Source organism: Littorina saxatilis, linkage group LG3 (genome assembly GCF_037325665.1).
Source record: "Littorina saxatilis isolate snail1 linkage group LG3, US_GU_Lsax_2.0, whole genome shotgun sequence".
Taxonomy (NCBI): Eukaryota; Metazoa; Mollusca; class Gastropoda; order Littorinimorpha; family Littorinidae; genus Littorina; species Littorina saxatilis.
This window is the reverse complement of record NC_090247.1, coordinates 77749884-77757383: the sequence shown is the minus strand read 5'-3', so window position 1 is coordinate 77757383 and position 7500 is coordinate 77749884.

Here is a 7500-nt window from a genome sequence, read left to right as displayed (position 1 = left end):
TTCTTATTCTTCACACATACATACACACAAGGAAGACTGAACTGAAAAAAAGGGTTCATATGCTTAATTCACCATCTTCGTAAATAAAGAATTGAATTGAATTGAATTGAAAAAAAAATGAAAAAAAAAAGAAAACAAGGAACACAAGAAAACTCTCAGACATTCTGTAGGTTTGGGAGGCAGAAATTAAGCCTAAATCATTTAGTTAGAGTCCCCCGAAATCGGCGTATGCTGCTGCCTAAATGGCGGGGTAAAAACGGTCATACACGTAAAAATCCACTCGTGCTAAAAACATGAGTGAACGTGGGAGTCTAAGCCCATGAACGAAGAAAAAAGGAAAGAAAGGGTTAGGGTTAGAGACTTCAGAGTGTAGTTCTCCCAACCCTTCCCACTACAGCTTCTTCGGGTTCCACCCTTTTAATTTTTCCCGGATCTGCTGCAGGGAGAAGGTTTTGGAGAACTTCACTCCGAAGTGGGTCATAACCTGGTCAATTTGACGGCAGGTTAAGCCCACCACATTATCTCTGCCCCTCCAGCACCCGAAGTACTTAAAGAGTACTTCGTGGTCTTTGAGCGACCACCGCAGCCCTCTCCGATGCTGTGTTTCCTTGGGAAGGTCACTTTCGGGTAACCTCTTGGTGTTGTGTTGATACCAAGAGGCCCCAAAAGTTGCCACAGCAGCAGCAGAGAGGGGAACGGTGGCACACATGTCAGGTTCAGACTCTGCAGGTGGCGGAGATGGTGGGGTGGCATGTGGCGAAGATGGTGTTGAGGCGGGAGATGGTGGAGATGGAAGGGTGCAAGGTGGCGAAGATGGTGTTGAGGCGGGAGATGTTGGAGATGCTGGTGAGGCCGGTTCCGATGTGGGAGGTCTAGTAATGGTGGCTGTCGGCCGCCGGCGTGTGGTAGGTTTTGGCTGAAACACATCAACAATTTCTGGCGGTTTAGAAACTCATACGGTCAAGCAACACACTTCCTTTGAAAAGGCATATCATTTAACGTTATGGAATGTAACAAAAATTCCTTCTCCCATATTGGCAATATCAAAACAAATCAACCAACCAACCAACCAACCAACCAAACAACCAAGCAACCAACCATCCAAGCAACCAAGCAACAAACAACAAGCAAACAAAACAAAACATGTCAACAATGATTTTTATGAAGCAAAAAATGGTCATAACATTAGCTTTTTTTCATATTCTGTACATAACTATGAACCAACTTGTGCAGTAAAAACATAATAGCTTGAGCAGCCAAACAAACCTCTTCTTGGCCGCCCGTCACCTTGTCGGCGACCTCAAGCATGGCCTGGCAGCGCTGGTTAGACGTCCTGCCAGGCGTATAGTACGAATCCTGTGTTTGGGTGGTGTGGCCTGCCAGCTCCGCCAGGTTGTTGCGGGAGGCTGGAGATGCATCGGCAAACTGCACAGCATAATCACAAACATGTACAGGCTGAACTTTCCAATCCTGTTCAATGAAGCATGGTTTATGGTCTAGGATAAAGTTACTTGACTAGGGTCACGGGGAGATTACTCATAACCTAACCGTAAGTTGTTACGACCAGTTAACCATGCTACAATGACACAGCAATGCAGACAGAAGGAGCGTTTTGTAAGTCAGTAATTGATAAATCATGTCAAAGAAAAATACATTGCACAGAATGTCAACATTAATTTGTCAATGCAATACAATCCAATACACAAGTTTACTTACTTCTGATGTAACAAGTTTTCGGAACATGGTCGCGTTGACCCCTCCAAACGTGTCCTTGATGATGGTGGACATCAGTTTGGAGCGGATGGCGCTTCCATTTTCTGAGACAAACACAAGAGAGTCCTTGTCTTGCAGGGGGTCTTTCAGCATGACCGGACGAATGAGGGTGGTGAACCTGTAACAACAACAACAACAAAACTGAATAAGTGTCTTGGTAGAGTTCGTTTTTTGATGTCATTTATTTTCATAAAGTTACATTAATATTTTTTTTCCTGGAGAGCATAATGTGACCCCCACAGGCCAGGGTTACAAACGTTAAGGGAGCAAACTTTTATCATTTTTTTAACACCAGCCTGCCTTTGTACATACAAACAGGGAAATGAACTGAGAAATCTAGAGATAAGTATATTTTTGAGAATTGATATTCTGCTTACTTTCTAATCCTTTCGAAGTCCTTCTTGGGCAGGAACATCTCTTTGGGCCCCAAGTCCTCATTCTTATGGTGGTCAGTCTGAAGCAACACACATTTCAGATCTTAGGTAAATCATAACAAAAAGGGTTAGGGTTATCATTTTCACCATCTATGAATGTCCTGAGAAAAGAAGCTGTTGAATAGCATGGCATTTTAATTAATCAATTCATTGCTTTGTTAGTTTTCAGATTCATTCATATAATATTTGGAGTGTGTTATTAGTGTCATGTACTGTGCTTATAAGTAATGTATAATACTGTGTCAAACATATCGTGTGATTTAATTTTTACCCAATTATAAACTTACGAAAAATTGGATGATGTCCGGGTAGTCCGGCATGGTGAGCGCGGAGCGTAGGTCCTCCATTGTGAGGCTCCGCAGCTCCATCCCCCTGCTCATGTTGGCGGCCGCGAGGAGGCCAATGCACAGGTTTCTGGCCCTCACGCCGTCTTTCCCCCTCTGGAAATGAGAGGGGGGCTTGCCCAGGATGCTGTCCAACTCCTCCCTGAATTTGTTGGTGTTTATCTGCATCTTGGGCAAGCGTTGGCGGAGGGTGGTCTTGGCTTTCCTCGCGGCTCTCTTTTTTTCTTTTTCGAAACCGTCTCTGCACAAAGACATGCAATAAAGATAAATAACTGACAAATACTGTAAACCAAAAGCAAGTGCAAATGTTGGCATATGTAATGGTGCATGGTCAGTGTAAGGCAGAATATGAACATGAAATTGGCCAATCCATGTATCCAAATGTATGTATTTTACACTTTCCTTGCTGTACTTTGCAGTCAAACTTGGATTGTTAATCTCGTTACATCGCTGACTTGTTTCAAGGTGTTGTGACAATTTCACTGTACTGATGGAGCTGAACATTAAGTGTCATCAAGAGACAGCACAATCATTACTTACTTCTCTTGCTTTATGTTGAAGATCACCGACCGCAGCGCCTGATCTTTTGCTAGTGTCCAGTGCTGCGGCGGATTAGCCTGGGTGAACTTGAGGAAATCCTACACAAACACATGCACACAAGTACAAGTTACTTGTCATGTCAAAAACAACAAAAAGTGACTCCAAAGACACTCGAAATAAAGCATTGCAAAAAGTGAAGATTAAGAAACCCTAATGATTGCCAACTGAGGCTATCACATGCATGCACAAACACTCTCTCTCTCTCTCTCTCTCTCTCTCTCTCTCTCTCTCTCTCTCTCTCTCTCTCGCTTGCTCTCACCACACCAAAAATAAACAAAAAAGGACAATCCCGTACCACAAGAGCTCGGACGTAGTTGCACATAGTGCTGGCGGTCAGTGAGTTGGCGGCGAAAAAGGCCCGAAGGTCATGAATGACCTTCAACGCCGGTTGGGGGTTTTGGTCAGTGACCTACACAGTAACACAAAATATAATGTACATTTCAGAATGGTATACTTTGTAAGTTCATAATAAAACAAGCGCAAACCCTCTATACATGTGGAACACTGCACTTAATTCAATAGGCATCATCAACACTATCTGCTTGAGTGGCCACAATCATCCACTTGATCACTCTGCCTTTTTAAAATAACAACAACAACAAAAAAAAGGGGGTTAGGGTTAGGTACTTACCGTCAGCATGGCTTCAGTGCCATTAGGAGCCAGCTTTGAAATGAGAGTACAGGCGTAGTTCCGGTACTGCTCCAGTGTCGCCTCCTTCCTTGAGGTTCCACACTTGAAGGTGTGGTAAGCCTCAAGGAGAGGACACGCCACTGGACCTTGCTTGCTGGTCTCCTTGGTCTTGTTGAGCCCCACCCCCAGTGCTTGCTTGTATTCGTCGCTTTGGGGGTGGAGCTTATGAAACTTGCGAAGGTGGGAGGGGAGGTGGAGGGTCTCGTGGCAGATGGGGCACGGCCTTCTCCTGTTCTGTACACACAAGATTAGAAACTGTTGGTTAGAAATATCAAAACGACATTGTTAATTTTTCGAATGAAGTTCATATGTTTACAACACACAGACACGGACACACACCCACACTTTTCTCACCTCAGGGTCTGCACAAGGTTTGGTAACCCACCACCTCTTCGCAGTGTGCTCAGGGTAGCCGTGTTTTGACACAAGATGAATCTTCATCTTGTGCCGAACCTCCCCGCACACTGGGCACACGGGCTTCCGTGATCTGAGAAAAAAAGATGAAAATAGGAATATCATACGTGTTTACAGATGTTCTTTCAGGTGTTCACTCTCTGCTTCCCAGACATTAACTGTGTGGTCCTTGTTTGCGTTTAATTCGGTACTATTTACCTTGATAAATAACTTGTGGCTCTATCCTCAATGTGGTCAATAAAGTCTGTTGGACCCGGAAAGCACATAATCTTATTTATTTGTTTGACATTTGCTTAACGCCCAGCTAATCGCAAAGAAGTTAATCACTGTCTTATTTGTGAATACTTACTTTTTACCCTCCCCCTTGGCTGCCGGTGGTGCTGCTGCTGTCGCGGCCGGTGGTGTTGGTGGTGCTGGAGCCGGTGGTGTTGGTGGTGCGGACTGGTCAGTGTCACTGTCACTGTCACTGTCATCGCCGTCACCGGCTGAAAATGCAAATGTATTATGTAAGAAGAATAAGGCTATGAATGAATATGGATATGACATTTCAAACGCGCGATATCTCATGCAAGCATGGTTTACAAGTCTAACCCAAATTACCTTTCCAGGGTTAGGGTTAGCTTGGGTAACACTGGCGTTAGGAAAACGTGTTTCGTAAACCGTCCTAAGATTTCAGTATTAAAATTGTCACAATAACATAACAGTTTAACTTTTTTGTCTCTGGCTAAAACTGCACAATTTTTTACCCTTCACTTCTGTTTGAAATGTGACACTGTGTGTACAAAAATTGTGCCCTTTGGTCCAATGGCAAAATCTTTGTCATTAGTAGCTCTACAAAAAGGAAAAAAAAAACACAAACAAACTGATACACCATTTAACTCAACGTTAACCCAAACAACGCTATTTACTACATACCATTATACCACCACCTCTCCACCCGGTCCCAGTGGCGCCTCCTCTTCCTTCTTTGTTTTAGTATGACGTCACCATCGTAGGTAGTGTCTAAATAGACAAACATAATGACAAGTGAAAATGTGTGATCATACAACTGTAGATTAATCACAAATTTATGTGGACGAAAGTCAGGTTTGAATATACAGCTAGATCAACAGGAAAAATGCTTACAAGTTTCAAAAATCCCTGCACTAAAAAAGGAAGCACTATGGCTGAAATTAGTTTTTTTTCCTTGCACAAGCTTTACAGAGAAAATGCCTATTTGATGAATTCAGTGTGAATTGAAAATAAGCAAGCGTGCATTGCATACTTAACAGTTTATTACACACATCTTTCAATCATAATCCAATAGTTACCTTTGGCATCATCATCATCTTCTTCGTCGAAGGCTTCCTCCACCTCCTCCTCCATCTCGGAACTATCTTTCTGCCTCCTCTTCCTTCTTTGTTTTAGTATGACGTCACCATCGTCGGTAGTGTCTAAATAGACAAACATAATGACAAGTGAAAATGTGTGATCATACAACTGTAGATTAATCACAAATTTATGTGGACGAAAGTCAGGTTTGAATATACAGCTAGATCAACAGGAAAAATGCTTACAAGTTTCAAAAATCCCTGCACTAAAAAAGGAAGCACTATGGCTGAAATTAGTTTTTTTTCCTTGCACAAGCTTTACAGAGAAAATGCCTATTTGATGAATTCAGTGTGAATTGAAAATAAGCAAGCGTGCATTGCATACTTAACAGTTTATTACACACATCTTTCAATCATAATCCAATAGTTACCTTTGGCATCATCATCATCTTCTTCGTCGAAGGCTTCCTCCACCTCCTCCTCCATCTCGGAACTATCTTTCTCCTCCACCTCCATCATGTTCGGCCTCTGTACCAAACCCACCGCCCTAAAAAAAAATCCCTCCTCCTCCTCCTTCTCGCCCAAGTCTGGCTCTAACCCCCCCGCCCTAAAAAAACCTCCCTCCTCCTCCTCCTTCTCGCCCAAGTCTGGCTCTGACCCCCCCGCCCTAAAAAAACCTCCCTCCTCCTCCTCCACCTTTTTCTTGCCCAAGTCTGGCTCTGACCCCCCCTCCCTAAAAAAACCTCCCTCCTCCTCCCCCGTCTCCTCGCTAAAATCTATTTGTAACCACCCCGCCCTAACCCTAAAATCTTCCTCCTCCTCCTCCTTCTCGGCCTCGGTGACATGACTAGGGAGTTGTTGGAGTTCTGTATCTGCTGAATGAGGAAGTCGTGTCAAAGTCAGGTTTCAATATACAACTATACTGGCAGAAAAGACTAACTTTACACATTGTAATAAGCAGAACTCTGAAAGATTACAACAATAATTACACGATCAAAAAGCCCATTCAATATGCAATCTATGGCGGCAAACAAATTTGCAATCCGTTAAGATTTAGTGAATTTATGCCAGTTTGAACGAGCATACCCCCCCAACCCCCCCCCCCCCCCCCCCCCTTGACCCTGGAAAGGTAACTTAGCTTTAGACTAGTCAACTGTGCTTCACTGAGCACAAGTAGGAAATGTTTTAACTCTTTGCGGTCGGCTAAACCATATGTGGTTTAGGCACATGAGCTAGTGACGTCACAATTTAAAAGAATGCAAGTGCTTATTCCCTCGTTTTCAATAGAAACCACTCAATAATCAAACATTTGATTACACACATTTTTCATAATGCAATAGTTACCTCCTTCGGTGTCCGTGCCACACCAGGCCTCCGGTGCTGCTGCCGGTGGTGCTGCTGCCGGTGGTGCTTCCAGTGGTGCTTGTGCTGCTGCTGCCGGTGGTGCTCCCTCCAGAGTGGCGGTACACTTTCGGAACAAGTGTATTTGTTCCTCTGAAATGCAGAAGAAAAGAACATACAGCAAAACTTGTGAATACTAAACACCCGATCAGAGACATTTATTTACTATATGCAGGTGTCCCTTGTTCGAAGGGAAGGGTTTACATCATAGACTAAAATACAAAACTGACGCTCTCAATGTTTATATGTCTCTTTATTGCAAAAAATTACTTAATTTACACAAAAATAAAAATCACAATAAAATGAGTCAAAATCACACTGAATCTGACCTTTCATCCACTCCTCCTCCGTCATCCCGGTCTTCTTTGTTGGGGGATCCAGAGGGACTGCCACATCCCCTAAAAAGAAAAAAGAAAAACATAAAAAATACATTATTGCATTCAGGGTTATTTATCATTATTTATCATCGATTCTTTTGTACATCAAATAATTGAAGGTGGGCAGAATAAATAATGTCGTTTCAGTTCGCTTCT